The 19,238-nt window shown below is 46.0% G+C and overlaps 1 long non-coding RNA gene across 1 annotated transcript; it reads left to right on the plus strand.

Moving 5' to 3' along the window:
* The first annotated feature begins 366 nt into the window (after positions 1–366).
* LOC119458357 (uncharacterized) lies at positions 367–18,781 on the plus strand. Its single transcript, XR_005193488.2, has 3 exons — positions 367–553; positions 5,587–5,678; positions 16,334–18,781. It is a non-coding gene; the product is annotated as an uncharacterized LOC119458357 (long non-coding RNA).
* Positions 18,782–19,238: the final 457 nt, after the last annotated feature.

Here is a 19,238-nt window from a genome sequence, read left to right on the forward strand (position 1 = left end):
TCACTCTTGCGAAAAAAATGGGTACAGACATCTGAACAAGCCACATCTGCATTTCACAGAAACATCTTCATGGCAGGGGGCATGCAAATCTCTAGTATGCTGTGCGATTCAGTTCGCAATAGATGCATTTCATTCATTATCGCTTGGGTCAGTGGCATAGCCATGAGGGTACACTAGGTGCATGCCCCCTCCCCCGAATTTTCTGTGTTAGTACTATGTGGCCAATGTCACAAGTGCAGGCAAACTGTTTCTAGGTAGCTCTGCGGGTCTGTAGCACACATTGGGATGAGTTGATGCGAGTTGTATGACGTCATAGCATTGCTGCAGCATAAGAGAAATACAGAAGTCGTTTTTCTCATGTTTTTATCCATGTTTTAAAGCTGTCATTGTAGTTCCTGCAATTCTGTGATTGTGGTGGCAGTGTGGCTTTGTCATACTATGGTGCTCGTAATGGTGAAAGTAACACTTGGCCTTCTCTCTGCAGAAAACGCTTTTGAGGTACTTCGATGTTAGCTTGGCGACCGTCAAGTTCTCTCCCACTGGCATCAGCAAGGTAAGCCAAGGACCTTTCTGAACCTAAAGGAGCCCTGTAGGACTTTTTTTTAACACGGAAAGTCAAACTGTCTAGTCACTAGGAATATAATCATCAAAGTATGAGCCAAATGTGCATGGTGTGGTCCACCCTAAGAGAGAGAACGTAATTCGTAGTAAGCGCATTTTAACTGCAACATTTCTTCAACTATGTCATGAAAAAGTGGCTGACACGATGTATTTGGCAGGTATCTGTGCATTAAAAAATAATCACCAGGCCTTTATCACTTGTCTTGGCCATAATCGGTCACTGCATGCTAATTAATGAGGTGTTTTGTTTAAGTGTTGACTGTACCGTATACAGCTGGGAGCCACCATTCAGCAGAGAAAGGCCGCTCGCTTCTTTCAACTCTTCAAAACTTTTGCCGCTTTTCTTTCTCACTCTTACACAAGAATAAACAGCGTCGCTACTGGGCAGATTCTTCTAAGAATTTTGAACTAGGGAGTGTCCTTGGCAAAAGTAGAGAAATCTCATCACTCGTGGGGTGGTGGTGCCACCTGGTGGTAGGGAAAGGTACTTCAGCACATGCACCCACCACACATATGCACACACTCACAATGCGCATGCACACGCACTCACTTTCACTATCTCTTCGAAATGCCTGCCACATGATCTCAGGGTTTTGCTTCCTGATGTAATAGCTCAGTACAGTGATGCGCGGAGTATGCTGGCCATTGTTCTGTAGCGTTACACAGCGCTGTGGTGCTTCAAACGCTGTGAGATTGTCGAAAAGGGTGCGAGCATATCAAGGGTGTTACAGCATTGGCACCTCATTTCTGTTGATTCCTCTAATAGAAGGTGAACTTGAAGGCCTTCTGTTACAAAATATTTCCTTACCATTGGATTAGATTGCATGAGAAGACCAATTAGGATTATGTATAATAAATTTTCTTTCCAACTCTCCTAGTGAACCAATGAAACCTAATGGCATTCAGCACTTGACGTTCACATAAGAGGATCCAGGCTGAAATTCAACCAACAAATTGGCACTCGGTGCTTTGCCTTGTCTCCATATGGAACCAAACACACACGTTACATCAATATTTCAGAAGACAAAACACAATTAATTTTTTATTCTTTTTTGTGTACAATAATAAACTCGGACCTTTCATTGCACTCACCGAATTTACAAATTACTGCATGAACTAGTTTTTTTTTTTGTCTTGGGTTTTTGCAGTGTATTGATTATTGGTATTTGTTTGTGTTGTGTTTTATGATTGTGTTGTGTGTTCACTTTGTGTTGATTATTGCCTTCGGTTGATTGTTTGTATTTGCATTTCATTATGCCCTCCCTGCTTGGTCCTCAGGTCTGCAGTATGTACTTAAATTAAGAGATGCCTTTTGGCCCTAGACACATTTCAGACCTCTTCTAAAAGATGTTGTGGGGCCCCTTAGTAGGGATTTCTCATACACTTGTTATAGTTTACCCGCACATTGTTCACTGACTGTGGTGCGATTTGTTTGAGTGCTCTGGCGAAATTGAGGCTGCTGGCCGCAGCCTGGTTTTTGCCACAATGTGAGACCAGTGCTCATCATTTAGTTGAGAAAATAGTTTTGATTTTGAAAAGGAATAGTTTCTTTTTGTGAAGTCTTTTAACACACTTTTATGGCACGCTAGTGTAAGCATGTTGTGATGGCAGTTCCCAACCTCGCCGCTCAAAGGCCTTTCAAGATTTTGGAGGAGTCTCTGATGTAAGGCCATTGACTTGGTAGACTATTAATTTCTTGGATACCAAAGCACCGCCATTGTCATTGTGTCAACAGGCAATCGATTTTGAGGTGTCCGATGACTGTGCACTCCACCAGCATTGCACTGAGTTGATCCCCAAACAGGTAAATTGCACCTTATTAGACTAGGGACAACCACAGAAACAAGACACGGAGCTCTGTGTATCTTGTACTTGCAGTCATCCCTTGTCTAGTGCACTGCGATTCACGTGTCATGCAAAACCATCTAGCCCAAGTTTCCGTTTTAGTAATTTCCAGAGTTGGCTATGTTGTTAATGCACTTTTTGTGTGCTCAGGGAATGGGTAATGAATGCTTAAAAGGGCCACGGCACCAATTTTTTTAGCTTGAGTTATGCGTTACAGTCAACTTCGGTTGCTTTGGAAAACTAACGTAGAAATGACGTTGGAGCTCCTGAACAAAGCAGAAATCATATGTCCACCGGATTTTGTTTAGCAAAAAAAAACAAAATGTGTTGCGATATGGTGGCGGGTTTCCTAATGTCACCTTCGCCGCCATACATTTGTGTTATGCGGTCAACCATAGAAACACCATAAAGGTGGTTTTGGTATCGTATACAATTGCACCACACCCGCAATTTTCAGTCCATATTTTAAGGGCCGAAATTGAATTAGGTAAACACCATGCAGTAACTACCCCGGTGATACGACCACGGCTGGTACGAATTTCCATTTGATACGAATTCGTAACATTCCCTGGCTGAAATACATTGCTCTTAATACGAAAAAAATTGGCTGTTACGATCGCGTTGCCGCACTGCTACGTATCATACGAATGCATGAGCAACAGCAGCGGTGGCAGCAGCTGCCGAGCAAGCACAGACAAGCCGGCACAGCGGAATCTGGGCGGGATCCATAGTCGCCAAGCAACAGCTACGTCATGCGGCTGCGCATTCTCATTGGTTCCCCACTTTGAGCAGATCGGACCACATCACAGCGTAGCTAATGCTTTAGGCCAGCAAGAAGAAGAACAGGAGCTGCTGCAGCAACGATGATCGCAGCAGCAGCCATGACGGCCAAAATGCTCCCTGCACTCGACGTGCTGAGGCGTTCAGTGGCATGCGAAAACATCTTTGAGATAAAGTGCGTGCACTTTTACACTTTCCAGAAGGCGATCGTTGACGATTTGGGCAAAAAGAAAACACACACGGATAGTAGAACTCCGTTGATACATTTTTCAAAGGACCGCGAAACAAAAAAACTTTGCTGTTTCGCCCTGAAAGGCAAAGCAACAATTGTGATAGCAAATTAGTAGACAGCTGTATGAAGTAAGGATAGTAGTTTTATCGGCCGTGTAGGCATACAGTATAGGCATACTAACTAAATTAACAAGCACTGTGTCACGCGCGCACAGGTAAACACGAACCCATCTCGCTCGATGACAGCGCTGGAGTAAGGAAGCGCGGCAGCAATGGCTGTCTCGCTTCAACGTGAAAGGCTGATTCACACTATGCCGACACGACAACGATTTTGGTCTGCCTACTGAGGACAACAGCAGTTTACAGGATGCTGTGGCCAACTGGTTTAAAGGAAGGAAAACACTGTCACCAACAGTTGGCAGACCAAAATCGGTGCCGTGTTGGCATAGTGTAAATCAGCCTGAACTAAATGTCTAAAGCACAGCGCATACTAAGTTATCCGACACTAGGCGCACTTCGTCAACATCGCAGATCGTTTTGAAGATGGGGCCCGCGCGGGCTCGCACTTTGCGCACGTCGCAGATCGTTTTCAAGATATGGCCATGTCATGCAGTGGCCGTGCCGTATCGGCAATGTGCCGGTTGCTTGTTGCAATGCACCGGTCACTTGTTGCAACGTACAAGCTGGCTGCACCACTAAATTTACGTGACTGCCACATTCGAACGCAATGTAAGATGCTGACTGGTCATGTTTGAATCATCCGGCAAAAGCCAATTTCAGGATCAAACTAATGAAAGTTCAGGCCCATAGAAATGCATGGGCATCGGCCGGGACCTTCGGTCGGCATCGAATTGACCGAACATTTTAATTAACTAAAATAGGCGGGGGGGGGGGGGGAATTAACGGAAGTCTACTGTATATGTTAAACTGTATGCATCCCACCACAATCTGCCGAAATTTTAGCATGCAGTGGTGTAGAACATTTTTACTGGAGTTTTTTACATCACCGTTAAGCTGTGTGTTGCAACAATAGCATGTGGCGAAACAAACTGCCTTCTAGAAGCATGGTCAAGATGTTGTGACCAAATTGCACGCACACCGACGGCTTCTTTGGAGTAATGGAAGCCGAACTCTAATAAACACGTCACGGTCACTATGTTTTGGACACTACCTAAGTGTGTAGCACAACATGCCCAAAACTGTCATTGCCTTTCCTTGGATGCATTCACGTCAGGCGTCTATTGACCAAGTCAAGCATAGGCTTCAAATTAAGGCGCATTTCTGAATAGGGGGGTTAGACCTGCAAAGCTCTAACGAATGTTATTCAGGGCTTCAACTTAACACTAATGAATATGTGGAAGGTTTAGCGCCTCTGGACATTTCTCTTGCATAGGTGTGGCTCAACAAAAATGTTTTGTTACCGGCACCTCTGCGATTTCTTTCCACACTGCACCAGCAATAACATGTTGCATGGTGGATGGCAAAAGCACGCTTGGCTTCTGTTCCAAGAAATATTGCGCTTCATATAGGCTGTTTCCATGGCCTTCCTCATGTACAACTCAAAAACATGAAAAGATAATTTACAGTAGGAGACAACAGAAAAGAGCCAATCAACTGCTAATATTGTGAAAATGCAAGCTGTTCTCAATGAAGGAGTGATTAAAATATTTGGGAAATTTTGGTGTGGTTAACAACTGTCAGCAGGAAGATTGGCAGCTAGCCTTTAATATGCAGAATTTGGCTAGTGTTGTCACCGACTAGCCCAATCTGCCACTGTACTGTCTAAATGGCCAGAGGATGCTGGTTACCTCATTCATTCTAGGATTATATGTTGCATCCTGTCCGGCTCAAATTTGACTAGCAACAAAAAGAAACTGTTGACTAGCATAATTAGTTGACGTAATTGTAACTTTGCTCTGCAAAAGGCCCCTTCACTGAAAACACCAGTGCTGTAAATTATTGAGGAAATATCTATCAAGGTGGTCGGGGAATGCATGGGCATTGAAAGCAGCAACGTGCTTGAAACACTGTTTAATAAATTGGGGAACTGTGCTTCTTTGGTATTGCTGATGTCGGGCCTTGGTCGTATTTTTCTTTTTGTGCACACAGGCCAACACTGCCGTGCAGCTGGGACTTGTGGCGGCCACGCTAGCTGCTCCCGTGTTTGGTTTTGTGGATCACGGTGCCCTGCATGCCTTCTGGTGAGTGCGGTCATGGTGGTGCTCAAAAGTTTGGGCGACTTGTCGAGGGGAGCCTTTCCCTAATTTCTTGAATCCACATCTCCACATTGTGTTCTGCCATATTGCCGTCACAGTATTGCAAATAGATGGAAAAAGAACTCGGAAAGCACGACACACGGTGCTTAACTTTTCCGGAGTAATTTTTCACTGTCAAATGCAGGCATTTGCACACGAACATACTCAGCAAGATTACAAGGAACCATGTTGTGATAACTCATACAGGGCAAATGTAACTATACTCCATCCCACAAGTCTTTTGCAGCACTGCTGATGGTACGAACGTAGACAGGTACAGTGGAACATCGTCGATACGATTCTGGTGTAATACGTTTTTCGGGATGATACATTTTACTTTTTTTTTCTTTTCCCGATAATATGATCTGGTTGGATAATACGTTGGAAGATACAATTTTCGGACAATACCCTTTATTTTATAGTTCCCGTGAAGATCGTATCAACGAGATTACAGTGTAATACAGTCGACGTCCGATTTCCCGGACGCCCGAAATTCCGGACATGCCTGATTTCCCGGACTCATCTGTGGCACCGTCAAGTTCCCCATAGAGTCAATGTATTAAAAAGTCCGAAATTCCGGACGCTTATAGCCTTCGCCATCCAATTTCACGGACTTTTTACTGTTAACCGCCGACCGAAAGTCACCACCGACGCCGCCATTTTGTCTGTTTTCATATCCTCAAACCCACCATACTCGCATCGCAGGTGTGGCCAGCAGCACCGCCGCACCGCGCCGCAGCTGCCGTAACCTCGAAACCGCACGTGTCAATCCGTTGCCAGCCGTAGCTTAGCCAAGCCAAACCTCACTGTGTTCGTTCGTGTGTTGTTTTGTCAGCTCTGCCAGCTCTGCGGTCATGTCTGCGGTTGATCGTTTGCTGCTGCGCGCTATCTTCAGTGATCACGTTTCCCGACCTTCAGCATCCACCAAGTTCCTAGCTGTTTCGTGCTGCGCTTTTCGTCGAGCGGATTCGCCATTTACAGCGATGGCACCGACTGCTCCTTCGTCTTCGTCCGCGCCTTCGAACGAACTGCCATCCGCGAACTGCCCTCTGTGGACGAACTGACGAAGTGACGAACTGCCTTCCGCGGACGTTGCCTTCGACGATCTGCGCGCTGCCGGCGCGTCGATTCCAGCCGGGATAACCTTAGAGGGCTTCGCCGACGCTGACAAAGACCTCGAGCTATGTGCGGAGTTGACCGATGACGAAATCATTCGTCAAGTTACGGAGGATTCCGATGACTCCGACACCGAGAACGAAGAGCCAGCTCCTACACAGCCAACGAACTCGGAGTTGACGCGAGCACTGATGACATTGTCATCGGTGTACAGCGGCAACATGACGTTGACTGAAATTGAGGCAGACATGATCGCGGGCAAGCGGACCGTGTAAAAGAAAATAAGCCAGTTCTTTGCGCCCAAGTGCTGACCTATGAGGTTGCGCCAGCCACGTCGTATTTTCTTTTTTAAACGGCTCTTTTCAGAGCCACCTAAACGATGCATTGGCTGAATAGCAATGAGAATCTTGTACTCCGGCCGTGACCCTCTCCGTCAGCGAAAAATACCTACCAAAAAGGTGCGTTTTCACGTGCATTCGTTTTTCCGGACTGCCCGATTTTCCGGACGTTTTCGTGGTCCCTTGAGGGTCCGGGAAATCGGACGTCGACTGTATAGTTCTGTGCGTAACTCTGATAATTGGCAGTATTAGAGCATTTTATTTTAACAGCCTAGCTGGTTATGCCGAGCGTAATCTGTCTGTCGTAGACAGAAAAAACTCTGCGGAGCGATGTCACCTCGCGTTGCCTAGCAACCGCCAGTGTGCGCTCGCTTCACCCAACACAGACACGGCTCCGCCGAGTTCTCGCCAGCTGCGCGCTACTGTGCATGCGCCGTGACGTTTTCCCGGCACGTCTGCACTCGCCGCCCGTACACTGGGCATAGCTTTCACCCCACTTCCCCTACGACTTCGCCACCAGCTGTGCCGTGCCAGATGTAGACATGCGGCGACCAAGGAAGGTTCACACTGCTGAGGAAGAAGCCGCTTTTGAAGAATCGCGGTGCCAGCGTCGACGCCGATTGTACTCAGCACAGTTAGCCGAAGAAGCCGCTGCAAAGCGACGACGGCGAGCCGGAGACCCCGAGTACGTCCAGCGAGAGAATGCTAGGAAACTGGAGAGTGAGCGTCAGCTTCAAGAAGATCTCAACGTGAGAAAAGCCGAGAACGAACGATACCGTGCCCGTAAGTCCTGTGGGAGGCACGAACAGATGGTTCTAGCTTCATTACTTCATATAACTTAGCATCACTTCATATAGCCAGGACCAGCTAGGAACCGATCAGCTCCGATTTGTCTTTAGCCTTGCGCGACTAGTGCAAGCTACCCTGAACTTTTTTGCTTGTTACATGATACATTACAGCGATACGTGACATGTTATAGGACCTTAGTGCATGCACATCGTATACCATAAATTACTGTGGCGGTGAGCAGACAGTGTGGTGTGAATGAGCACATTTCAAAGGCCCTTCAGCCTTCCTATTGGCTGAGGGGTCTTGCATATTTCGCAGTGCTGCAATCAACTTGTGAGATGGAGTATAGGTACTATCATGCTGATTCACCTTCACCTTCTAGACAACCACACAACTCTCCTTTCTAGCATAGCATCAATGTACAGTGCTCAGCGATTCACACGCAATGTAAATGTGCTGCATGGCGGCTGGCGCTTTTCACGACACCGGGGAGTGCTGGGTGATTGCTGGGACGTCAAATGCAGTCCCAGTGCGTCACACAGGTCAGTGTCCTCAGCACCCACCGGTGGCGTGAAAAGCGCTGGCCGCCGTGCAGGCCAGTTACCGCTTTAGAATCACAGTGAGGAGTTGCATTGATAGTCCGTGACAGCCTAAGAATACAGTGGCAAATACCCTGCAGTCCAACCCAAAAAGAATGTGTGCTAACCAATTCTGTTTAACAACCTCACAGCAGAGGTGAACTTGTTTTAATGGTGACATCCCTGAGGAACTATGTTTTGGAGTATGACGGCACAGAAGGCACACACAGTGCAGTTTTATGTGCGGTGGTTGCGCTGAATTATTAGTTTGTCAACGAGTATACTAAAAGTGGTGGTTCAGCGTGATGCTGCCCTCCAAAAAACAGCTCACACCCTTTGGGGCATATTTCTGTCACCAAACCGCAATCGTCATCTGTCTTGCTTGCATTTCCTCTCTTGAAATCGCTGCAATCGTTAGTTTCTTGTCAAGAATGCTGTGTCACACTGGGAACATGCATGCCGTTCGTGACCAGGAGGAACCGGGCGCAGTGTTAAAGCATGGAAAAGCACACAAGATAGCTGAGGATTATTCTTCTGGGAGAAAGATATGGCTCAAAGGGTATAAATTATTTTTGAAGTGTACAGTTGAGCCCACTTATAACAATATGCAAGTGCCAAGAAAATTTAATTGTTTAGCCGGGTTGCACGCAAAAAACACAAGGGACAGACATCAAAACATTTTAGTCAGGAAGAACAGTCGAACCCTCTTAAACATCATAAATTTTAACAACACGGTTAAACCTTGATATAATGAACTTCAACATAATGGAATGCTCAGTATAATGCAGTATTTAACTTTTTATAACTTGTCCATAAAACACCATGTATTTAGAACCTCAATACAGCTGCCGACCGAATTTCCGGACTTCGTAGGGACCGAAAAATAGTCTAAAAAATCGAACAGTCCGAAAAACTCATTCACCCTAAAAAAAAATCGAACAGTCCGAAAAACTCGTTCACCCTAAAGAAACATTTATTAGGCTTAAAGTGGCATAAAAAATACTTTAATAATGGCCTGCCTCATACTACGCTTGGAGGCAATCAGATTTGCTTGGATTTGCCGAAGACTGACGTCCTCTCCCCATGCAGTCAACAAGAGCGTCACCGCGTTGGCGATCTCCATTAGCTGAGATCGCCATGGAGATCAAAGAAATGCGCCCCGTTACTTCACACGTGGCCTCTGCGATCAGCTCCGGCAGTGCGCCGTTCTTTCCGGCCGTCCCATTCAGTGCGTAACCCAGCGGAGAAGTGTAATCTTGCTAACACCGTAACGGCTCAACAACGGCGCGCTAACGGAGCTTATTGCGGAGGCCACGCTTCGCACCACTTGGCTCTCGCGAAGGCACAGGAAGTGGCACCAATCACACAAATGCGAAGCCGCATATGTCTCCAAGGCGCGCACACCACATCCGAAATAGCAACCGAAACTTAAAATAATATAAAGAGAAACGGATTTCGCAAAGTGATTATGACAATAGTGTTGACCGAAAAAAATTGTCGTTACCTAGAGCATTTTGCTAGCTAAGGAAGAGCAGGAATGGTCTCTGAGACTGTAGGATGGCGCGTGCCGTCTATTGATAGCGAGCGTCTCCCAATCTCGGAGGCTATATAGCAGGCCACTGGAAGCCAAGGCTGAGCAAGCCAGCAAAAATCCAACATGGCAGCCTTCAAGAACGGGTAGTGTGGCTCGGAACAAGTGATTTAGTCTGGAAAATCGAACTTTGGGGCCTAAATTTGTCCGAAAAATTGGTCGCGAAAATGCATTAGCTCTATGGAAACCCTGACGGTGCAATAATGAAGACGAGAATATCCAACAAGTCTGAATTTTTGGAGTCCTAAAAATCCGTCGGCGACTGTATAACGAACTGTGTTGTTTACAGGCGATTTCACTATTATTACGGATGAGATGGGTTTATTTACAAGATGATCGAGGGGGCATAGAGACGGGATCGCAGGCAGTCAGGCATTCTCAGACTTTGACTCAGAGGCGACTGTCTCTATTGATGCCGTTGACGCTTCTACCAACGCGAGGGCAGCATATCGCGACTACACCTTGGAATTCTCGCGGATGACGAACAAGTCGCTATCCTCTTCTGAGTGGACAGAATTGCAAAAGGTGCTCGTCTGCTATGTGCCAGTATTCGATTTCGCGCAAGACCAGCATCTCATTTCGCTTCCTGATTCACGAACGCAACACTGCATAAACACGGGCCAAGCGACGCCTATTCGCCAGAAGCCGTACCACGTCTCTCCTGCAGAACGAAAAGTAATCGATGAGAAAGTTAAAGAAATGCTATGGAAAGCTGTTGTCCAGGAGTCTTGCAGTCCCTGGGCAGCTCCAGTGATACTAGTTAAGAAAAAGGACAATTCTTGGAGGTTCTGCGTTGATTATCGAAGACTTAACCCTGCCACGAAGAAGGATGTATACCCTCTGCCACGCATCGACAATGCTATCGATTGCCTTCATGCAGCCTCCTACTTTTCCTCCGTTGACTTACGATCGGGATACTGGCAAATACCGATGCACCCGATTGATAAGGAGAAAACTGCCTTTGTGACCCCAGACGGACTCTTCGAGTTTAATGTCATGCCTTTTGGTTTATGCAACGCGCCAGCAACTTTTGAAAGGTTTATGGACACAGTGCTACGCGGATTAAAGTGGGAGATCTGCATGTGCTATCTCGATGATGTAATCATCTTTGGAAAAACACTTGAGGAGCACAATCAGCGACTTGGTGTCGTACTGGACCGCATACAAAATGCAGGACTAGTTTTAAACTCAAAGAAGTGTCACTTCGGTGAGCGCCAGACTCTCATTCTCGGTTTTCTCATCGACAAAGATGGTATACGACCTGACCCTGACAAGATTGCTGCAGTGCGCGATTTCAGCCAACCGAAGACAGTGAATGACCTCCGAAGTTTTCTGGGCCTTTGTTCGTATTTCCGCCGGTTTATTCAGAACTTCGCTCAACTTGCTCACCCACTCACATGCTTTCTTCAGAAAGACAGTCCGTACGTATGGACTACAGAGTGCGAGGACGTGTTCTGTCAGCTGAAGTGCTTACTAACCTCTGGGCCAGTCTTGCGCCATTTCGATCCCGAGGCTATGACTGAGCTACACACTGATGCTAGCGGCGCCATCCTTGTTCAACTTCACCATGGGCACCAGCACGTCGTTGCATACGCAAGTCAGACACTGACGAAAGCAGAGCAAACTTACATTGTCACCGAATTGGAATGCCTGGCAGTAGTGTTTGCCATCCAGAAGTTTCGGCCATATCTGTATGGTCGCCATTTCCAAATAGTGACGGACCATCGTTCCCTTTGCTGGCTTGTTGGACTGCGAGATCCTTCTGGGCGGCTGGCACGCTGGGCGTTACGTCTTCAGGAATACGTTTCTGTCACCTACAAGAGCGGTCGATGTCATACCGATGCCGACTGCTTGTCTCGCCTCCCGTCACCACACTCCAACGCTAACGACACGACTTCGACGACTATCTTGCCAGCATTACAGAGTTTCCTGACGCCAGTACCTTTAAATGTGAACAACGTCGCGATCCTTCGCCAGTACCCCTATTGGAGGCTGCCCGCACGTCAGGTCAGGCCACGCCGTTCACGCTGTGTGACGGCCTGCTTTACAAAAAGAATTACTCTGCTGACGGCACTTCGTTGCTCCTAGTCGTTCCCGAATGCCTGCATACTGCGATTCTTTGCGCTATGCATGACGATATCACATCGGATCACCTGGGCTTTGTCCGCACGCTTCATCGATTACGCCAGCGCTTTTATTGGCCGAAGCTATGGAAGAGCACAAGACAATACGTTGCAGTTGTCCAGGTTGCCAATGTCATAAGAATCCGGCGACACCTCCTGCAGGCTTATTGAAAGCAGTAAAACCTCCCGCGTTACCATTTGAAAAAAGTTGGTATAGACTAGCTGGGCCCCTTTCCCAAGAGCTCTACTGCCGTCGCTGGATTATTGCATGCGTCGACTACTTGACGCGCTATACTGAGACTGCGGCGCTTACCTCTGTTACTGCTGCTGATGTGTCGTGCTTTCTCCTTCATTATGTCATTCTGCGCCATGGCGCTCCACGTGTTGTGATAAGTGACCGTGGACGGCAATTCACCACCGACGTTGTTGAAGATTTGCTGCGCCTTTGCGGTTATACTTATCGCCATTCAATGCCATACCACCCAGAAACAAATGTCCTCACCGAACGCACAAATCGTACTCTTACCAACATGTTGTCATTGTACGTCTCGGCTGACCACAAGAATTGGGATGCCGTGCTGCCCTTCATCACGTACGCATACAATACAGCCATGCACGAAGTAAACGGGTATGTGCCCTTCTATCTGTTGTATGCTCGCAGTCCCCAAAGTTTCTTGGACACAATTTTGCCATTCACACAGAACGAAGACACATCTATTGCACAAACATTGTGTCGTGCTGAAGAGGCGTGTCGGCTTGCTCGACTACGGACACTTTCTTCTCAAATTTCAACCAAGGCACGCTATGACGCCTGGCAAATACCTGCCACTTTCGCTCCAGGCGATCACGTTTTACTGTGGACACCTCTACGGAAGAGAGGCTTGTATCGCAAGTTTATCTCAACGTATAGTGGTCCGTTCGTGATACTAAACCGATTAAGTGACGTCAACTACGTCCTAGCAAAACTGACCTCCAGTAATCACCGGTCGTGGAAGACACAAGTGGTTCATGTGGCCCTCCTGAAGCCCTATCATCATAGGGTTCCCGAATTAAGCGGTACCAACCATGTGGTTCGCTAACTTGCTCAGCGAGCTTCGTCTGCGCCGGAGGAAGATGTTACGCTGCGCGGTGGAGCCGAAGAAGAGGAGATCGAAGAACTGCACGTGTCTTGGAGAATGCCTGACTGCCTGCGATCCCGTCTCTATGCCCCCTCGATCATCTTGTAAATAAACCCATCTCATCCGTAACAATATAATGAAATTTCACTGCCGCCGTGAAGGAATAGTGAGATAACAAATGGAAAATTCCGCAGACGCAGATGTCTAAATGGTTGAATTACGAGTGGCTCTTGCGGATGCAGCTGTCAAATGGCGTGCCGCGCAACCAAGAGCAATCACCGAAATGAAGCTGCTTCATGTTCTGTATAAAGTGCAAGTGCGATAAGATCCTATATCACACCCCACGCACTGTATTCTTTGGGTGCGAATGAAAGCGTGAGCGGGTGAGCCGAGAAAGATGGTTGCTTGATCAGCGCCGTCTTCCTGCCCAAGGATGTCGAAAAGGGAGCCACCTCGCAGTAACATGATCAAGCACGTGCGAGGGGAGGTGGAAGTGTCGGGCGGGTTTGCATGCGTCTTTTGTAGCATGGCTGTCAGCATGGCTGATTGCATACGCAGCCCTTGCACCCGCATTTAGAGGTAATCTGCCGCGTCTGCAAAGAGTGGACGAGCCAAGATCGCGTGGCACGACGTGTGCGGTCAGTCTCACGCGTTTAGTACCGGAGGTTGTGTAATCTCAAGTTTTGGAGACCCGATGAAGTGAGAGGCAGATGAAGCATTCAATCCCCGCTGCCTGCGCTTGCCATAACGTCATCCCACAGCGGGTGACACTATCGGGGGCGGAGTGGACGCGAAAGAGTGGCTAGCTTCACTTCATACCATCGATGTGAAAATATTGTCGACACAGCACCCACCTGTATCTTTCGTCGTTGACTTTCAAATTCATCGAAATTATCATTTTCTTTTTCTTATTCAGGTTTGCTTTTTCCAAGTGCCTAATAATTCTGAAAATTTTGCGGCCCCTTTTATGTAAGAGAAATTCATCAGCGACTGTACTTAATTGCATAAAAGGTCGAATTTCAGTATACCGAAGCAAATTGCTGATTTTAGCTGCTTCGTTATATGAGGTTTATGTGTACTCGAGCGTAACAATGAGCAGGTGCAGCAATGTGAACTTTTGTGTCTGTTCTATGATAAAATAAACCGCTTAAGGAGGGCACATGCACTCTAAAAACAGTTGCACCCTTTGGGGCGTATTTTTGCCACAGAACAATAATCGTCATCTGACTCGTGTGGCTTTCCTTTCTTTAACGCTGTGTGCCCGGCACTTCTCGGTCACGAACGACAAGAGCGTTATCAGCGTGACACAGCGTTCTCGACAGGGAAGTAGCAAGTGCAGAGTTTTCAAGATAGGAAACGCAAGCAAGACAGATGACTATTATTGTTGTGTGGCAAAAATGCACCCTAAAGGGTGCAACTGTTTTTAGAGTGTGGGTCTTGGAGAGAAAAAATTCACTTAAAATTTAGCATTCATTTTTATTATTTTTTCTAATCCCCATACCAGGGTGCACCTGCTGGCAAAAAACTAGCTCAAAATGACACGCCATTAAGGAAGAAAACACTGTATTTGTCCAATTAAATGTTCAGTTTTACCCATGAAAGTGCTGACATGGCCCATTTTGTGTCATTCACCATTCCAAAACCATATATCATAGCCAGGCCATCTCGGTCTTGTTTGAAAGAGCATGTTTGCCGCTTGCTTTCCTGCCAGAACGAGCCTTCTATGCTGCTTCAGAAGAAAACTACCTGGTTTTGTAGGATAAAATGCCATTTTTGCACACACTGTAATTTTTTGCATTTTTCTAAAAAAAAAAAAGATTTTTCCAAGTGTAAAATTTGGGGAGCAGCACTGTGTCACTGTTACTCATTCAGTCCTCTTGATTTCTGTTTCGCCGGAATGCTAGAGAGTCAGAGAGTGCACAAAAACTATGATATGGTGTTTTAGGACACTGCAACATTTAGAAATAATGTACAAATCACTAGAAAATTCATATTTGCAAAGTTGGAACTCCAAAAATTTCATAACTTCAGCTAAAATACAGATATAAACACTAAAATGCAAACTTGCACTCTTTAAACATTCAGGAAGATACCTGCTTAATTTTAGCTCTCTTTGTACAGTAACTTTTTTGCAAGTCACATCCCAAATTTATAACACATAAATAATTGGATCATTTTTTTGGACTGACTTGGGAAAAACTAACTGCATATTTGTAATCAGCACACAAGGTTGAATATTGCCTGAAAATTTCATGTGTCTAGGTCAGTAACAAAAGTGTTTTTATCCGGGACCCATGTCCCCCCTTAATACAATGTTCTCATGCCATGTTATTGGTTAAATTTAATCGGGCTTCTGGGGGTTTCAGTGCCGGAAAGGAAAAGAACGTGAAACCCTGGGAAATAATATAAAATAAAAGCGTGAGCCGCCGCAGGATTCATTGCCCTGTCAGCCTCTCTCCTGTCTCCCTTCCACCCATCCGAAAGACGAGTCGATTGCACCGACGGGTGTCTTCGAGGGCAGCTGTCTGTGTGGTCGACCCATGTTTTAAGAGGGCTGGAAAGGAAATGTGGAAGGGGTTGGCGACGTAGTGAAGCGCGCTGTATGCTGTACTGCTGCCAACCAATTAGTGCTGATAAGTGCAAGGCCGCAGATTTGAGTCTCGGCCATGGCAGCCGCATTTCGATGGTGGCACAACGCAAAAATGCTTGTGTTCTTAGACTTGGGTGGACATTAGTGAACCCCAGATGGTCAAAATTAATCTGGAGCCCCCCACTAGCATTTTTCCTAGCTCCGATGTTACTTTGAGACAGTAAACCCCACTGATAAATCAACCATCAACAGGTGGCATTTCTCTTGCCACACTTTTGTTCTCGCCAGGAAAGCACTAGCCACACCACAATAACACAAAGCATTTTGCTGTTGGTGATCGTCATTTCTCTTCTTGCAGGTACCTCACAGCGAGCACGACAGTGCTGTCAGGCTTAACGTACCTGTTTACAAAGGATGCTTACCAGTTCATCAGGAAGGACAAGTCGTAGCTGTCTTAGAGGATCGGCTGATACACAAGTGCTACATTATGGGAGGAGCATCCACCGAGCTAGTTCTCCGTTTAATCTTGTTGAACAACTAGTGCTCCATATTTTTTTTTTGTTAAAGTCGAACTGTTTTATTGTTCCGAGGCAGGGATGAGAATTGTTTCTGTTGAAATTAAAAATGTAATCTTGTTAGTACGTATGTTTGGCAGAATTTGGAAGATACACAGATTCTTGAAAGGATAGAATCGTGCTTTTATTCTGTTTGTTTGCTTGTCGACGCCATTAATTTAGTGTCAATATGGCAGATGGATGTCATGCTTGTTAAATTTCAGAAAATTCGACGTCGTTAGTCTACCTTGCTGGGGTTTGATGACAGTGACATAGCTCAGTCACAATGATGATCACATTCTGTCATTGATAGATGACATATTCTGATATAATACAGCCGTGATGCCGTACTTATATTACAAGAGAGCAGTGGCCTTATCTGACTGGCATATCTCTGACAGTGCGGTGTTAGCCATAGGGTGTGGGGTCTAAAATGACATATGCAACGTCACATGCTAGTCACCTGTTGTAGTGGTGTGGAGATGTGAAAGCAAGCTGCTGTAATGAGGACAGTATCTTGCACTAGCGTTAGGATGACAGTGGTGTTTTAGTCAGTGATGAGGATGATTGATTGCCGTGTTGTGTGAATTGCTTGGCACCAAGATGTTAACATGTGTATTGTTAATGATTGATGATATGTGCTATACTGGTTGACAGTTTTAAGGGAGAGTGCATTGCTTTTATCAGATGGAACTATGCCGAGGCCTCTCCACCACCACAAGCCATGCCACGGAGCTTGTCAAAATTTGGTGCTGCTGGAAAAATGATAGCCAGTGCATGTAATGTTAACGAGACGACTAGTGCGCAGCGAATTAGCATTGAAGGTGGGGCTTTGTAGATGTTGATGCATCCGATCAAACACTTTCTCTAAACCTTGTTTATACATACTCTGTGGCCTGAGAATCTACTGTTCCATAACGGATGCTGAAGATGGCCAGCACCACGTGAGTGCAGTCCCAGACAAACAGAAAATGGCAAATCAATTTGGTGGAATTTTGCAAGGAAGAGGGAGGTTCATGAATGAGAAGAGTTGTCATCTGCCCGATTGTAGCACGAATGAGTTTCTCCGAAAGAAAGCTTGCTTCGCAAAGAAAAATTTGGCCCAGTTCGAGCATAGAAACCCGGACCAACGCTTTTCCTGGGCAGTCGCTCAACCATCTAGCCTGCTGGTTAGTTCAGATGGTAGAGTGACTGCTACGGCAAGGTGTTGCTGCTGGGTTCGATGCCCGGACCATGACGAATTTTTCAGGTTTCTTTCTCGGTAAACCATATGGATTTTCTTTGTAGCTATATGCTACGATCAGATGGATGACAATTTTTTCCTTTCATAGAATTCAAACAGACAGCCCAGTTTTGTGTGTTGTCAAAAGGTCTGGTGCTGCTTTTAACCCATAGCCACTGGTTGCAAGGAGTTCAATCAGTCGTAGAGGTAATCCAAAGGGAGCTTGTATATGATGTTTTGACGCTGCCCTCGTTGCTATACATATTTAATCAAATTCAAATTGTGGTGAGTGGTGCTTGAGATTTTTCTCTTAGTACTTCAGAGTAATCTCTTCTCTTATTGGTTACATCATATCAGTTTTCTCCAACTTTAGGAGTTCTCTGTTTGTGGAATGCTTCTTGTGTTCGGAAATTGCAACTGCTTTACTGACGCTGTAGGGAAGTACTTTTTTGTGCTGAGCGTAACTTTCATCTCACGGTGAATGCTCTCTTTCCACATGCTCTTTGTCTTATTAAAACATTGCGCACTATAAGAGCAAGATAAGAGGGATGTGAGGTGCATTCTCGACGCGATGCACAATCAGCTTCAGGTACACATTTGGTGGCCTGTATGTTCCACAAGACTAGCTGTTAGCATTAGATGTTGAAGGCCACAAAATCACACTTTGAATCAGGTCCTATTGTTTTAAGACTCACTTGGTGATACTAACTACCACATTTTTATGATCTGTGTTGTATGCAACATACACTTATGTCATGAGCTTTTATGTACATGTCCGGCGACTAATTCTGCACGTTTATTTTAAAAATGCAAGCTTCATGGCATTGCATACTACGGTTACATGCTACATCCAAGCCTAGTACAAGGACCAAAAAGACACCGCATATCCACGAAGTGAATGATGATGAGTGGGCGAAGCACCGAGGGATCATTTGGGCAAAACGCCAGAAGCGTTAGCCGGCAGCCGGCTTCCGGAAGCCCGAGCTTAGCGTACATATACTATACATATACACAGACACACACACACATATATATATATATATACACATATATATATATGTGTATATATATATATATATACACACATATATATACTATACATGTGTACAGTATATACAGCGCTTATATAGCCCTTGTGCACCGCAGCGGCCCTAGCGGTCTCCATGCAAACCAGAGCTACGGACTACGAGGGACAAAACTCGGCCCTAAGGTGCTTCGCCCCTAATAACATACTTTTTGTTACCTCCTCCTACAATGCACCGGCATAGTTCTACGTGTTGGATCAAATAATGCGGGACATGCTGTAAGACATGTTTGCATGTGTGAAAGGTAGTAGCTACAACCACATGTAATACTGTTACGGGGAGAAAATATATGTATTTACAATATATACAGTTAGAGGGTTGTAGCTCTGTGGCCAGGGTGACACCATCTACCGAGCTCCGAGACACTTCAGCCTCTTCTTCCCCAACCAACGTCATTTTATC

Source organism: Dermacentor silvarum, chromosome 7, assembly GCF_013339745.2.
Source record: "Dermacentor silvarum isolate Dsil-2018 chromosome 7, BIME_Dsil_1.4, whole genome shotgun sequence".
In the NCBI taxonomy this organism is placed as follows: Eukaryota; Metazoa; Arthropoda; class Arachnida; order Ixodida; family Ixodidae; genus Dermacentor; species Dermacentor silvarum.